Source organism: Lactuca sativa, chromosome 3, assembly GCF_002870075.4.
Source record: "Lactuca sativa cultivar Salinas chromosome 3, Lsat_Salinas_v11, whole genome shotgun sequence".
NCBI lineage: Eukaryota > Viridiplantae > Streptophyta > Magnoliopsida > Asterales > Asteraceae > Lactuca > Lactuca sativa.
This window is the reverse complement of record NC_056625.2, coordinates 120,855,672-120,873,928: the sequence shown is the minus strand read 5'-3', so window position 1 is coordinate 120,873,928 and position 18,257 is coordinate 120,855,672. Positions and strand designations below refer to the sequence as shown.

Below are 18,257 nucleotides of genomic sequence, written 5' to 3'. Positions count from 1 at the left end.
ATGAAAATACACCTCTCACTTCTAGGTTGTAGCTTGTCATGAGTCTCTCATCTCACGAAAGCTTCGTATCCCCAAACGTTAATGTGAGCATGCAAGGGAACTTTCCCTTTCAACATCTCGTGAGGTGTTTTGGAAACCTTCCTAGTAGGGACAAGATTAATGGTATGGACAACTGTCTCTATGGCATACCCCCAGAAAGAAATAGGAATAGAAGTTCGACATATCATGGAACAAGCCTTGTCTAACAAGGTTCGCTTTCACCTCTCAACCACACCATTAAGTTGTGGTGTCCTAGGAGAAGTCAGTTGTGAAAATATTCCACATTTCTTGAGATAGTGGTAGAACTCGATACTAAGATACTCCCCACCTCAATCAGATCGGATCATCTTTATCTTCCTACCCAATTGATTCCTGACATCGTGTCTAAACTCCTTAAATTTTTCAATGGTTTCTGATTTATGTTTGATTAAGTAGATGTACCCATATTTTCCATAATCATCCATAAATGTCACGTTGTACTGATTTACATCCCTTGTATCAGATCTAAAGGGTCCACACACATCTGTGTGTATGAGATCCAACAAACCCTCACCTCTTTCACAAGACCCGGTGAAAGGTGATTTTATCATCTTACCCAAAAGACAAGAATCGCATTCATCAGCTAACCTTAATTCAAATGATTCTAACACTCTATCCTTTTGGAGTTAGGCAATGCGTTTATGGCTAATGTTTCCAAGACAACAATACCACATGCATGCTGTGTCTACACCATTAGATGAATCAATATGGAATACACTATTACCTAAGCTATCAACACAAATCACAGCTTCATACACACCATTACAAGGTAAAGCTTCAAATATAAAAACACCATTTTTATAAGCTAATATTGAACCATTCATATCATTAAAAGAATATTGAAACTCTTGTCTAAATAATGCATGAAAAGAAATAATGTCCCGCGTCATTTATGATGAATAGCAATAACTAATCAAATCTATCCTAACATCACCACTAGTACAAGACTATAAATTCCAATCTTGGTAACAGGAGAAGATCGCGTATTTCCCAAGATCACATTCATTTGTCCATGCTCCACCTCCTCACTTTCTTTTAGCTTCTGCAAATCATAACAAATTTGAAATCCAAATCTTATATCAAGGACCCAAGAACGAGTAACTTGTGAGTTATTGAATTGAATAGTGTATTTACCTATAGATGATGACTTGACCTTGCCATCCTTGATGTCTTGAAAGTATTTAGACTAGCTTCTTTTTCAATGGCCCTTTTCAGTACAGTAGTAGCAAGTGGCCTCTTTGGGGTCACTAACAGCAGGGATGTCTCAATTGGGTTTTGCCTTCAACACACTGCTAGACAATCCAACCTGGGCGTTTCCCTTCTAGTTCAATTTGGGATTAACCTTTCATTTCTTTCTTTTGTTTTCCCGATGTCAAAGACAGAAGAATTTGTTGCAAAATGGACTTGATTCTTCTTCGTCCCTAATTTTGCAGTCTACAACAAGTTATGGAGTTGAGCCAATGTGGTCTCTGTGTTATTCAAATGATAAGCCAAGTTGAACTGATCATAACAAGGAGGCAAGGATTTAAGGACCATGTCAATGGTCAACTCCTCGTCAAAAGTCACATTGAGCCTTTCAAGATGCACCACGTATCTCTGCATTCTCTACACAAGACTGCAGATAGACTCTCCCTCCTTTAACTTGTAGGCCATTAACACTTTAACGACCTTTTACTTTTCTTGACGCGCTCTCTTGTGGAACTTTTCCGCACGATCCAATCCCATCTCATATTGCCAATAGTCCTCATATAAATTTTGAAATTCAGGTAACATACTAGGTGTCTAAGCCCATAACTATATTTGGTATGTACTTGAATTGATAATAGCACAATCCTTTTGGGTTGACTTCATACTAGCAACTAGACAAGATGACCAATTGAGAAATCGGAAGAATTTATTATTTGATTAATAAATTGTAACAAATGCTTTATTAATAGATTATGGAAATAATAAATTAATTAGAAATCATATTATTTAATTAATTTTTAATAAGAAATTAATTTCAAATTAATTTTGGGATTAAAGGAATTAGTTAAATTGTTGGGGCTATTTGGCAATTTATTGATAGTTGTGAAATTGGGCTATAGAACCCTCCTAGATGGGTTGGACAAAATCTTCTAGGGAGGCCCTAGAAATTTCATCCAAGGGCCTCTTGGATGCAGTCATGGACTGCTTAGGGCTTAAGTTGAGAAATTAGGGTTTCCTCCAGCAAACCCTAGCTTTAGCTCTAAGCAATCACAACTATATAAGGAGCTGCACCCCTCTTGATTTCGGCCACCATTCTAAACCCTAAGAAGAGCCGATATTTTGAAGCTTCCTCCTCCTCTCTCATATCATCATATTGCTAAGTGTGTTTGTGAACCATTAGATGTGCTACACTTGTGAGACTAGTTCTCAAGCTTCAACATCTTCAACGAATTGTTTGCTTTTACTATATAACATTCAAAGGTTAGTTTTCTTCTTTCTCTTGTTGTTATTCTCGATACTACTAGATTCTTCTAGGGTTTCCCAATAGTTTATCAAAATATTGTATGTTCAATTAGAAAAACATAGATCAGAAACATTAGGGTTGCATGCACACATATGATTTGTATGTTATTGTCAAAACCCATCAGTTGCGTCGTCATAATGTTTCTTGTAGGTAGCAAGTTCTTCTAGAGTAGCAGTCGACTCATTGATTTTGAATATAGGTGTTTCAAGGAAATATTATTTTCCCTCGTATCGAAGAGTCGTTTTTGAGATTTCTCATCCATTCCATGTAGTTGGACTAATTAATTTCACTTTGGATAGGATCGATAGTCTAGAGAAGTTATTATTGTTGTAATATTGATAAGCAGTAGCATCTCCTAGAGTAGACATCTATATAAGACAGATAGTTTTAGTTAGTAGATATAAATCGTTAATATTTTAACCCAAAATAGATATTCAAGGCTAGGATCCAATATAACAATTCATCACTAAAAAAAGGGATGTCATAACCTTATTGTGAATTTATGAAGGTAGGTAAAACAATTTATCAATTTCAATCTAGAAAATTTCTAGATCTTTTGAGATTCATTGAATCATATCAATTGCATGTTTAATATCATATTATGTTCTTCTATTTGTGACTGGGATGTCGAGGATCACATGCAAGATGTGAATAACCATGAAAACAGGCTTGGCAACCTCGATGTTATTTATCATTTCTAATTAATGTGCCGGTTAACCACACGTGCTCCATTAACATTCATATTTTTCGATATGCTCATTTCTCTTTAAAGTCCCTATTAGTGTGCCAGTTAACCACACACGCCCCACTAACGACATATTAATGTATGATGTACGTTTTCATGGATTTGCATACTTTTCACATTTTTCCAAAATTATCTAGAGTGGTATTTTAAAAAAAAGTTCTATTACATTTATATCATTATACTTTTTGATGAGATTATATCATATTAAATCTACTCGACTAACGACCTTGCACAATACAAGGGAGCAGTAGGTGAGAGTGGACACCCAACGACGATCATTTTATAGATTGTTTCCTTATACCCCCTTATAGTATAGCTTCGTAAATGAGGTGTACTAGAGATTTGACTAACTTGTCTTATACATATAATATATTAAACTTTTAATAGTATATATAAGGTGTATTTTAAAGATTTTCAACATACGAGGTTTAAATATTAATTGTTAAAAATAAATCTTTTAATTGATTAATATTAAAATAATTATGATTTATCTTTCTCTATTAATTAAATAATTGATTAAATTAATTAAATAGTATAGGGATTAAATAATTATTTAAATTAAACAATTAAAATAATAATTTAATAATAATGCAAACCCCCTAATTTTCGAAAAAAATTTACATTTATTAGGTTTTAATTATTTAAATTTTAACGATTTTAAAAAGATAATTAAGGAAACAAGATAAAACCCTAAAAAGGCTCCCCCATTTTTTAAAATAGGATTAGGAGGCTAGGGTTTCAAGAAACCCTAACCAATGCGAAAATCATGGCCTTTAGGGTTTAATTTCTATAAACCCTAATTTTAATCTTTTCACTATGATGCACAATCAAATAGAAAACATATGGCTCTGATACCATTGGTGGGTTTTATAGGTTATATTCTAAAATAATGTGGCGGACAAAAAAACTTAACCTTTAAGTTCACATGTAATTTATTTGGATCTAAGTATTCTCTATTGATAACAATAAACTATGGACATCAAAGAACCCTACGGAAACCCTATTATTTTCGAAATTCACAAAAGGATTACGGTTTACATACCTTTTGATTATTGTTGTAAATAATCTATAAAATCCATCTTGAACAAGCTCTAGAAAGCAAGCATCAGAAATCTCATGCATCTGATGATTTGTACCCAAACCATAGCATTTAGAATATTTGAGGAGAGAGGAGAGGAGAGATGATTTTTGACAATCCTTCTTGGAGTAATGGTGACCGAAAATCAGATATCTAAGGCTCTGTTTATAGCTGATAGGAAAACCCTGGATAACCTAATTTGAAGTAAAATAATACTATTTCAAATCTTGACTTTATCTAGTTGCCTTATTATCCATATTATATTACTAGCCGTCTACCCGCGCAAAGCGGCGGGCGGCGCATAATTTGATCTCTTTAGAGTTAAAACCATTTTGCGTTCACTTCAAGAAATGAATATTAAATGACATCTATTTTTCAAGAGCATTACGATACCATATTAAGGGGGTGTTTGGCTAAGCTTTTTTAAAACAACTTATTAGGTTCCACATCACTATAAGTTAAAAAAACTGTTTGGATTAAAATAACTTATTCCGGTGGGGAACCTCTAATACGTCATTTTTTCATAAGTTAACCTACACTTACTTATTAACTTATAAGTTAATAAACTAATAAGCAATAAGATTTTTTGCCAAACACCCCCTAAATGGTTATTACTTCCATTTATACATACCCAAACCACTTGTACTGTTTATTGTCCTCTTTTTTTTTTCGTTTTCTTTAATTCCTTTATTAATTTAATGTCCTACTAAGTAAAATGCTAAAATATATAAATACTAGTTTATAAAAATAAACCTTTAGAATATCAGGTGTTGTGATTCAAAAGTCGATAAATAGGCCTTTGAGAAGGCCAAAATACTCAAGTGTCAACTTGTTCATTGTGATTTTAAACCAAGTTTGGTCACAAATTAAAACATATTCAACGATGGTATGTAATTCAAGGATTCATATTGATTTAGGTTCTCGAAACCCTAAAATATTGAACAAAATCTATATAGAAACTTATAATAAGGACAATAATCACCGTAATCAGGAAGTCTATGTGATGAAACTTGATAGTATAAGGACCAATGATGAAAAAGGTTTCATTTTTAGACTAAACAAGATGAAAAATATACAAACCGCATTAATCATGTCAAATCTTGTGTTTAATTGTTCTTTATTGCAAAAGTAAGATGCCAAAATATACAAACTAATGATAATACAATGTTCTAACTGGCCCTCTTGGTTGAGTTCTTTGAACCTACAAAGCCAACACATTAAAGAAACATAGTAAAAACCTTTTTAGGAACAAACCTGATATAATAAAGTCTTCACCCAATATATTTATAAGATAAAAATACAAAAAGTTAAAAATGATGAAATCAATTACAAGTAAGGATTAAAATAAAAACCTGTTAAGAAAGAGCCATCTGCAGGAGGGATATTTGAATCAACATGTATTTTCTGATGGTTTCAAATTTTGAATTATCCGAAATTCAGGGAAGGAGATAGAATTTGTTGAGAAATATAAGGATTCAAAACACAGGTTAAAATTTAATATTATTTTATTGATGACTACTTGTACTATTTTCTTATTGATTTGAACATCTTAAAAAAAATAATATTATTATATTCAATCTATTTTTAGAAATAATGAGATTTTTTTTATAAGATAGTAAAGATATATATGGAATAATGTAGAAACCCTAAGGAGCCTTCAAATTTTTTGCTACCTATAGAATCCTCTAGAATTATTCTGTTGTTCAACTATTGAACAATTACAGTTTAGGTCCTTATATTTTTAATTAATCAAATTAATCCCAAAATTAATTCCAATTAATTTATGATTAACTATTAATTAAATAATATTATTTGTATTAATATATTAATCTCATAATATATTAATAAATTAATTATTGTTATTTATTAATCATATAATAAACCAACAAATAAGCCTCATTCTCCAAAAAAAATCATTCTAATCAATTACTAGATTTGAAGGCAACCCAAAATAACTTTGCTTTTAATTAAAATATATATACCAATTTAATTATTAGCTTAGACACATAATTCAATAATAATAATAAATTTTCAAAGAGATAGTGCGATAAGAATTGAAATAGGAAACATAAGCGTCACCCATACTTTTTACAAAAATTTTAGAACCGTCCCCGACCAAGACCGAAGGATAAAAAATGCAGTTAGACTTTGTTTTAAGTATACCTGCTTTAGAGTGAAGATGACAGGTTGCCCCAGTATCTATGTACCAACCATTGTGCGATAGATCAATTAAGGACATAGTGGTAAAAAGCTCGGGAAGAGTCATGGCGTGAACCAATTGCTGAGAAGGTATAGTCGGGTTAAACCATTGCCGAGGTGGCGTGGGTTGATGCATATTGGAAAATATCACATAAGCCTGCTAAGATAGGGCCGAAATTGTCAGAAAAGTAAAGATATGTTGAGTTGAAGAACTCCATGGACTGAAATTGGTGGGCCAAGTGGGATGACTGGGATGATGGACTGGGGAGGGAAGCATGCTGACCTGTTGATTAAGTTGAAACGAACCCATAGCAGCTAATTGGTAGAAACCGAAACCCCATCCGGCTCGAACTTGGGGTGTTTGATGTTCGCCGCCACTATTTTGATGAGGGTTTCCAATGAACGACCGACCACCATGACCACTTGACCTGCATGAGTTCTGCCGCCATAATTGAATGAAGGGTTAGGCGAGTTTCCGACGACCAAGGCAGTGGGAGAGGAGGTTTTTGACAGCATTGATGACCCATTATTTCGACGATCTTGTTCAACTAGACAGTGTTCTTCAACCTCATGAAAGTCTTGAGTATCAGTAAACGATGGAAGAGGCTTGGAATGGCGAATTTGACTTGCAATGTATCCAAATTTTGGGACCAATCCATAATAATCAATTTTTGTACAGTAGGCAGACACAAACAATTCTCCCATGGTTATAAATCGAAGCTCAGTATCTAACTGCATTGCCCAAGATTCAGCGTTGGAACAAAACAGGTTTTCACGTTGAGTCCATAAACCATATGCATTTAATAACTTCTTTTTTAGCAACATTTGAAGCAGGGAAGGAGACAAAGTGGTATAGATCCAACTTTTGACAATTGAATCAATGCGTTCCTACTCCTCCATATTGGAGGAGGTAGGATCCTTCGGTGGTTTGAGATGGCCAGCGACTGTAAAACCATAACAGTGGCTCTCGAAAAGTTCCCTCCATGCATCATAATTCATACGATCATAATCAAGAAGAAGAGGGATCGAGGAACGAGTATTATTATTCCATAAGGTTTTTCTGTGATGGGGATGTTTTTAGATGCATCACCTGTCATGGTGATGTTGGAAATCAAGCTTCCACAGGACCTGATCACACTCTGTCAACTGAAACGAGAAGGAAGAAAGAACACTCTTTTGGAGCAATTTTCTCTGGTTTATTACTTTGAATCAAAACTGAATACTCTGAATAAAATGCAAGATACTACTACTATTTAAAGGCTAAAACAATCCTTATTTTACTCAAAAATAAAACAGAAAACAACGTCCACTTTCTCCTAAATAGCTGGTAACCAAATGCCCATTTTCTCCAAAAACTCGGTCAAAAGCAGGACCTAGTCAGAGTTGACTTCCAACTGGTGAGAGTTAACTGAATGAACAGAAGCCAAGATGGAGAAGAGGGGTCAATGAAGGAAGTACGACACTAGGGTTCAGATTAGATGAGGAGATCAATGGTTGTGCTCTGACACCATGCTAACATAGGTATTTTCCCACAAACCTCATCTCATTAAACAACCAATATAAATACAAAATACATGAGCCTGATATGTATAAACATACACAAAAGATTAGGCCTAAGAAAATACAATACATAATAGAAATATATATTAGTAGGTATAAGTATTATATAGGTTAATAAAAAAATTAAATATATAGATCTAAATATTTAAAAACTTTGGATTTATAATAATAATAATAATAATAATAATAATAATAATAATAATAAATTATTAAAATTATTTTTTTTATCTTTTAAATTTAAATAAATAAACAAAATAAACTAATGAGGGGAATTTTGAATAAGATGGTAAGTCCATTAATGAAATTAATATTAATTTATTATTATATTTATTGTAATTATTATATTAAAGTATTATACTGGATTTATTAAAATAAAAAAGTCATTAAATGACATGTGGAAAAAAATTAATTCAAAATAACCATAAAAGGACATTTGACAATTTGAATGAGAGTGTGACATATGACAAAAAAAAAAAAAAAAAAAAAAAAACCTTTATTTATTAGAATAGATTGCATACAACTTTATTCATTTTTATCCTAAATGCATTAAACTCTACAAGTTTAATGCAACATATTAAAAAACATTATTTATTTAATAGCTAAAAAACATTTATTTATTTAATAGCAAATTAATAAAAATAAAAAAAATGAAAAATCTATCATTAAAAAAACAAAGAAATACAATAATGAATAGACATTAACTAAAATTAAAATACCTAAAAAATACAATAACTATAAAATATTTTATTTTGTTTTGATCTTCTCACAACGGTTCCTCCAAAAATCTTGTCTCTCATCTGACATGTACCAAAAAAAAAAGATTGACATCTCGTCATGTTTGATTTTTTCTTGTTGAACTCTAATCTTTTCTTATTTTAAGGTGTTTTTTTTCCAAATATTTTTGATAGCATTCATAGTTTTTTTTATTATCATGCACATATTTTTCAAGTATTTCATGCAAGTCAACTACTTGATGACGAGGTGGACTTGGAAGCTTTACCTTTTACAACTTTTTTGGCTACCTTCACACCAATTGGACGAGTTGTATCTTCGTTGTCTTCCAAGTTGATAGTAAATTGTCTATTTGGGTCCATTTTTTTGACTAAACTCCAAATGTGATCATGCCTGAAATTTGTAGAATATCTTGCACTATAATGCTCAAAAGCTCCTTTTTTAAACCTTCATCGAACCATTCACTTAGGTGTTAACTTTTCAACACTAAATAAGTTTAATTGAATGCAACAACAAGTGGGTTCATGTAAGGCCAGTGTGTTTTAAGATTTGATTGAGCTCTTATAATGTTTGTGGTGTTGGAACTTTGGTAGTATGTGTTGATACGTTGCCAAAACTCCTTGTTGTGTTGTGTTGTGCCCTTGATGTTATCTTCTGATATACGTAAGCAAGCTTTTGCAAGCAATATTTCTTATTCCCTACTCCAATAGTTTTTTTAGACATGGATTGTTTGTTGCTAGGACTAACACTAACTTCTGGAGTAGGTTCCATATTTTAAGGGGGGTTTGGATATTGATTTTAAGAAGGATTTGGACGTGGATAATATAGGTTTCGAGAAATTGGAGATGAAGAAGTTAGGTATGGAGGATTGTTTGGATTTTCGAGATCAATAGAAGTCAACAGGTTCGTGTAATAATAAGAATTCATGATTTAATTATTGAGGGTATGAATGAGGAGATCAAGTAATGAAAATGATCACATTAGAGGTTTTTATAGGAGACATCTAAATATCAACACTTTGCATAAAGTGATGATATTTTTCATAAAATGTCTAATATTCTCCAAATATTTTGCAAGCAATTTTGCAAGAATTTTGCATAAAAGTATCTAAGTAATTTGGATGACACTTAATTTTAAGTTCAATTACCATTATTAATTTAAATTTTATTAATGTAATAATTTATATTTCTCCTTGCTAACACAAACTTCAAATATGGAAGAGAATCAACAATAGTTTGTTGTGGTTTGAGTCAAATATTTCGATATATCATATTTCATCAAAATGGCTTTCATTCAAATATATACTTTTATATTTTGAAATAAAATCATATTGTATTTTTTAAGTTTAAGAATATTTTCATGAAAATACTATCTTGTGCGATATAGATACAAGTCTCTATCTCTATTCCTAATAAAAGACTGCTAAATTGCCACATGGCATCTTCTTAGACCCTATATTTTCCACCAGTCAGCATTCAAATCCCTCATTTTCTTTCTTCTTGCGTGAACAATTGATAAGATGATTTTATTGTTTTCTAATTTCAATTTCATTCGGGCTCCTAAATTTACTCTAAAATTATCTATATATTCAACCCAATCCCAGAAAACTAGGAATCAAATTTTATTTAAAATTAAATACACATTATCTCAGCTTCATATATACATTCATTCTCATAAAATTTCAACTCTTCAGGTAGTCTCTCTCTCTCTCTCTCTCTCTCTCTCTCTCCTTTTCCTTTTCTATTTCTTTTCTTTTGTTATTTTTCCTATTTAATCTTGCTTTTGTTTTTTGAAAGAAAATCGAAAGAAATAATACAAGGATTTAATCCATCTATGATGCTTTAATTATCCCAATCCTATATTGCTACTCTCTCGATTTCTTCTGATACAGTTTAATTCGAGGAGTATTAAGATCGTAAAGTATCATTTTCTTTATTCTGGTTTCAAAGAATCTATTATGGCAGCAATATCCATGGAATTGCAATTTCTAAAGGGATCTACATCTTCGAGCCTCCTTTTATGGTATGTATTAGCCAAATTACAATTTTTAATTCATATGCCAACCCACTAATGTTGAATATGTTTTGAGAAGCAGGGATCAAGTAGCATCATAGGTCTGTCCCCAATCATGTCATTAGTTTGATCTTTGATAAGCATATTTGGAGTGTTCTTCGCAATCAATTTCATACATGTTATGAGATATGGTTGATATTTTTATTGGGAAATGAGGATATTTAGGTTAAAATCTTTTCACTTCGATCGTTTAATCAATATTTTTTATGTTTCTTATTCTGATTTTTTCTTTCCAAATTGAATTTTTTGTTTTTCCCTTTGTTCTTCTTTCACCATAAAAATTGCAAACAAATGAATTTTTACGTTGACTTATTTAACAAAGATATTTGCTTTTGGTTATTGATTTAATTATAAAGTATGTAATGGATTAACTTCGAGAGGATATGGATTTTATTCGACAACAAAATTGAAGTGAATGTCATTCCAGTTAAGTTAATTTCCTGTTTATCCTTAATTATAAACTGTTGTATTTATTTTTTTGTCTCATGTGAACTTGATGCATGTTTCATTTATTTATTTTATTAACTTTTTCTTTATGGATATATAGTTTAAAATCAATTTTAATAGGTTTTCAGCACTAGAAGTTATTAACCCTATCCTTCTGTCAACCAAATGGGGTTCCACTAACTAGCAAATCTTTCTAATTATTTTGAAATTCTATTTTTGGAGATTGAAAAGAGATTATTAAGAAAATATTTTTTTGAAGTTTGTAATGATACTAGAAGTTATTAAGTAGACATGGTTTTGAAGAAGTTGTTAAGTTATTAAGTAAGCATACTACTTTCACTTTTAAGCCAAAAATAGCATGTTAGATTCATTTTTAAGCCAAAAAGAGCATGTTACTTTATTTTAAGACAACTATAGCATGTCATTTTCATTTTTTAAGTCGAGATGACCAATCTGCAAACGTAACATTCGTTAATAGTTTTGGATATCTAATCTTCATATCTAATCATCATTTTTTAATTCAGACCAAAAAAATAATGCAATAAACTTCTAATTAGATTTAATAATCATATTTGAGACCTATGTATATACTTTTGAATCAAATATGTTGTTATAATATTTAGTTTTGAATGTTTTTTTTATTATATTTTACAAATATGTTGTTATAATATCTTTTGGTTATAAGTTATGCAGTTCTCATTTTGTTGATATGTCTACTTGTTTTTCATTAAATAAATTATAAGATGATTTATAAAAGCTACTGGCATATACCTTGGTTGTATTGATACAAACAGGAAAGTACAATTGCATTTTACAGTTTTTGGATTGGAAATTGTCTATATCTTTAAGTTTAGGCAGTTAAAGGGATTTTCCTGCATTAAAAGGGTAATTTTTCTATTTTTTGCAATAAAAGGGATTTTTCAATAGTTTTCTGCACTAAAATGCCAATGTCTGCATTCAAAGGGATTTAATTGTAGTTTTATGCATTAAAACGGTAATTTATGTAATTATCAGCATTTAAAGTATAATATTTGTTATTTTCTACATTAAGAGGGTAATTTCTGTAACTTTATGCTTTTACAGAGTAAATTCTGCAATTTTCTTCATTCAAAAGATAACCTTTCTCACTAATTTATTTTTTTCAATATTCATGACATGTCTTCGCCTCATTTTGACAATGATTTAGCCTCTGATGCAATTTGTTCATTATCTCTATATAGTTAAACTATTTCATTCTAATTTATTTGTTATGCCAATGCACTATCAAATATAAATTGAACATACAATGTTATGTTTTATAATAGTGGAACTTTTTATGAAATAAATGACCATTTTATCCCTTTCAATTTTTCCAATATAATTTTTTTTACTAATAACAAGGCACTTTTTGTTTCGCATCTGATATGGGTAAAATGGTGATTTATATAAAACCAATGTTTTAGTGTTTTAGTGGTAAAAATAGACTAAGAACCAACATAATTTATTTATTTTTGCTAATAACATCAATGCACTTTTAGCTAAATATGTTTCTTTTTTAATTCCATAGTGTAGTTGTTTGCTTCATTTTGAGGATAATTTAGCCTCTGGTGCAGTTTGTTCATTATCTCAATATTGTTCAACCCTTTCATCTAATTTATTTATGTTTTTCTAATGAAACTTCTTTTTGTATAAACTTAATATGAGTGGTAAAAAAGGGGAATACTATATAGATTTTAAGATAAATTAAAAGTAGAATGCTATTAAATGAAAAGTAGGCCGCTATTAGACAAAAAAAAAAAAGTGAAAAGTAATATGCCATAATATAGGCATTGTAGTATAGACAACTTAAGAAATTTAAAACAATTAATTTGCAATAAAAGGGTATTTATGTAAATTTAAGTAAAATAGAGCAATACAAATACATAATAAGTATTATTATGTGAATATACTTTCGTAAACATTATGTAGTTTGATGTACTTTTTAAATAAGGCATTACACTATAGAAATTTTAATTTATATGAAAAATAGGGTGTTATTAAATGAAAGTAGGTTGTTATTATACTACATAAATGGAGTGATGTTATAACTTTACCTTAAAAGAAAGTAGGATGCTATTAAACGAAAGTAGGTTGCCATAAATGAAAAGCAGGTTGTCACTTATGTCTTATTAGGGAAAAATGGGCCAATTATCTTAACTTTGAAATTACGGGGGCCATTCATGTAAAATGATATAGTATGTCACTGTAAGTTCCAAAAATAGAAAATTCATACCAACGTACTTTTTATTTACAACAAAAATACACATAATATGACATAAATAGGAAGTATGATGCTATTAAACGAAAAATTATATAAGTTTACATTGCATTAATTTAGGTTGCTATTAAACGAAAAACATATTTCAGAAACATATTCAAAATTAAATGAATAACTATGAATTCCAAAGTAAGTCAAAGTTTTGGGTTATTTTTCAATGTACAATCTCTAATAAGGAAAAATTAGAACATTAAAAAACATTTTTTTAAACGTTTGAATACAACAACATAATACTTTCTGTATCTCATTTAATTTATGCTACTTTTAGGTTGATTACCGATACTTTATAATTACTCCTTTTACGATTTGCTTGATTATTTGCACATTGTGTTCAACTTATGAACTTATGTATTTGTCAAAGTAACAAGTACCAATGTCTTAATTTCACATTATTCTTATTTAAGCATTATACTTAATAAGTACGATTTCATATTGTAATTTCAGTTTACAAATAACATCTTAACCTTTGAAAGTACAATGTTATTTTTGGTTTATCCATGAAACTACAAGGATATTTTATGTTTTGCCTATGAAAGTACAATGCTCTTTTTGTTTTGCCCATGAAACTACTTTTTTTTTTGTATACATATAGAAAGTAAGTTACTATTTTACCCCTTTTATATTTTCAGTAAAATTATATTTATTTTGGCTAATAACAATAATGTCATTTATATTATCGTCCTTTTTTTTTTTTAACTAAAATAGTTTTACAACTTATAGCAATGTACTTTGAAAATAAATTGTTGTAATTTATAAAACTTCACATTATTTCATGTTTTCTTACAATTAAAGTTACACCATATTTTTTTGTTGATATTTTATTTTATCTTTTTGCCTATATAATGATTATAAAAAAAATAACAATTGTGGTTTCCATATGTTATAACCTATTATAATAATATGTTCAACTAAATATTATATTTTTATTCTAAAATCAAATCATATAAAATTTCAAATATTATAATATTTTCATCCATATATTATGTTTTGTATGAATCAAATCTCATAGTATTTTCCGCGAAATGTATTATATTTAGAATCAAATTTTAGTGGATGATTAAATTAATTATTTTGATACATATAATGATTTGTATACATAAATGAAATTTATCATTTCATCCATATATCCATATATATATATATATATATATATATATATATATATATATATATATATATATATATATATATATTCTATTTGTTAAATATCACCAGAATATTTTCTATTAAATAAAATATTATCCCACATACTTCTATTTTAATCAATTATGATCCTCATATTATATATACAAATCTAATATAAATCAACTACACACCTTCAAAATTATATATATGTTAATATATTTTGCATAAAATGTCATCATTTTCATCCGATTGTAGTTATGATTTCATAATGAAACATTAACAAATAACTTGACAATTCAATTGTATCATAAGTGGAAATGATTAGAAATAAACAAGATAATGCTGAAAGTTTAAGACATCTTAAAAGAAGTCGAACATATATTATAAGAGACCGTGAATTAGCACATGATCGTCTTTGGAACAACTATTTCAGTGAGCATCCTATTTATCCACCTAATATTTTTCAAAGAAGATTCCAGATGAGGGATGAGTTATTACTATTGATAGTTTACCGTATCTGTAATCATTCAGGTTTTTTTTTTCAACAAAGATTTGATGCTTTAGGTAAAAAAAAGGTATTTCCTCTTTACAAAAATGCACAATTGCCATATGCTAGTTAGCACATGGCATATCGACTGATCTTTTTGATGAATGCTTACGAATTGGTGAAACAACATCAATTGTCTACATAAAATTTTCTGATGTTTAATCGAAGTTTATTCAAACCATTACATGAGAAAGCTTAATGCTAATGATATCCAAAAGTTATTACAAAAACATTCGGCAAAAACATGGATTTCTTATCATGTTAGGAAGTATTGATTGTATGCATTGGCCTTGTAAAAATTGTCTCGTTGGCAAGGTCAATTTACTCTGGGTAATCAAGGGTGTGCAACAATTATGCTAGAAGCAGTTGCATCAAAAGACCTTTGGATATGGCATACATATTTTTGGATAGGAAGATCTAATAATAATATCCATGTACCTATTCAATCACCGTTATCCATAATGTATATTCACAGTGAATGGCATTACATACAATAAATAATATTATATCGCAGATGATATAGTTAAAAGTTTTCCACATCTGGTTGACCCAAAGAGGAAAAAATTCAAAGAAGTCCAAGAGGGTACAATAAGGGATGTCAAAAGAGCTTTTGGTGTTCTTCAATATCGTTGGGCAATTGTACGAGGACCAGCAAGATCTTGAAACCTCAAGAATATAAAAGATATAATGTATGCATGCATTATATTACATAATATGTTCATAGAGGATGAAAGAAATACGATTAGTAATTGGTCAGATGACATTGATCCTCCAATACATTTACATCGAGGATCAGCTTAGGAAATTGAATATCAAATTTTAAGAAACTGAACTACATGATGGTGAAGTGCATCACACATTTTGACATGATTTAATGGAACATATTTGACAACCTTTTTTTACAAGACAACGATCAAAATTAATATGTAATTTCATCAAGTTTGAGTTGTATAATATATTGGTTTTATATGAGTAAAATTGGAAAACATTAATATATTCATCTTTTTATAATTTCATATGATTGTTATTTTTTATTGTATGTTCGTATGTTTTCAAATAAAAAAAATCATGTGGCTATTTTGTTAATGTGATTAATTATTTGCTTTTTCTTACTTTTACGACATAGACCAAATTTTTTTTTCTAAGACTTTTTAAATTTTAAAATCGTATTATATTACGTATATATATATTCAATACATACAGATTAATAAAAATCTATAAAAACTAATTTGTGATATTTATTTAAGGATTTAAAGATTTTTTTTTTCCATTAAAGAGTTTAATGACCATTGAATATCAAATCCATTGAATGTTAATGTGAGATCTCATAATGGTGGAGTTGTATCCATTGAATGACAAGTGGGTATGTCACCTCATTCAGCTCTTTCATTAAACTTCTCATTGTGGATGCTCTTAAGACTTCTTCCATTAAACTTCTCATTGTGGATGCTCTTAAGACTTTTATTCTAACAAGGTAAGTGAACATTAAGTTATCAAACACTTCACTAACAAAAGTCAAAGATGTTTATTTGATTTTAAAATTTAGTAAAAATTTCACGAAACGTCATTTAGCTTATAGTTTTTCCTGAAATGGTCTTTACTAAACTTTTTTTTTTTCCTAAAATGGTCCCTACGGAACAAATTTTGCACAAAAATGGTCCTTACCGTGCATATTCGTTAAATGGATCCATTAAGCTGAAAGAATTTTGGATAAGAACAATTTTCGTCATTTTGTGAAACTTTCTTAAGGAACATTTGCGAAATTTTACACAAGGACAATTTGAAATATTACAATTTTTTCTTTTTACATTTATGGCCACCTTTTTTCACAACTTTGTAATTATATATATATATATATATATATATATATATATATATATATATATATATATATATATATATATATATAAATTTTGTTGTCTAGAATTGATCTAAAATATTTAAATTACAATATATCATTAAATATTTTCGTCTTTCATTTTTTATTTGATAATATTTGAAGCATAAAAACATCATTTTATTACTTTTTAACTTTTACATGAAATAATTTTAAAGATTTATCGTCATTTATCTTATACAAATATATTTATTTTTATGAAAAAAACATAATGTCTTATTATAAATAATTCGTTATTATAGAAATAATAATATGTTGCTATTTTATTTTAAAAATATAAGTTTGTGGTTGTGAGTTAAAGATACATATATATTTAGGTTTTGATTTCATAATATAAGTATAATAAATTTTATATTGTTTTTATATAAAATTGTAATATTTAATTTTAAAAAAATATTTAGTTTTATAAAATTTTGAATATATTACTTAATACGACATAAACTTTTCAAAGAAATTTTAAAAGATATATGTTAACTAATAGTTAACTTTATTGCTACACGTCCTAAAATAACTAATAGCTCGCTTAAGCCGTTTAATTCATTTTATTTAATGGAAAATAATTTTTTTTAACGAATTTAATGTCATATTATTTGTGTTTAATTCCGTTTAATGTCATATTAATTCTTTTTACTTCATTTTATACAAATATATAAAATAATTTTATTTTCTATTGAATAAAATAAATTAAAACAAAATTAATGTCATAATATTCATATTATTAATTACCTTAGTATTTGTAACTGCATAGTTAAGTACTATTAACTAACATACATTCTTTTATTTTGCTTTAAAATTTTATGTCATATTAAGAAATATATTCAAAATTTGATAAAACTAAATAGTTTTTTAAAATTAAATATCAAAATGTTATATCAAAGCAATATAAAATTTATTGTTCTTATATTATTAAATCAAAACATAAATATATTTGTGTCTTTAACTCAATATCACATACTTATATTATTAAAATAAAATAGCAACATACTAAT

At 28.7% G+C, this 18,257-nt stretch overlaps 1 long non-coding RNA gene across 1 annotated transcript; it reads left to right on the top strand.

The window, feature by feature from the left end:
* The first annotated feature begins 10,390 nt into the window (after positions 1-10,390).
* Positions 10,391-11,112, top strand: LOC111902372 (uncharacterized). Its single transcript, XR_002853757.3, has 2 exons — positions 10,391-10,905; positions 10,979-11,112. It is a non-coding gene; the product is annotated as an uncharacterized LOC111902372 (long non-coding RNA).
* Positions 11,113-18,257: the final 7,145 nt, after the last annotated feature.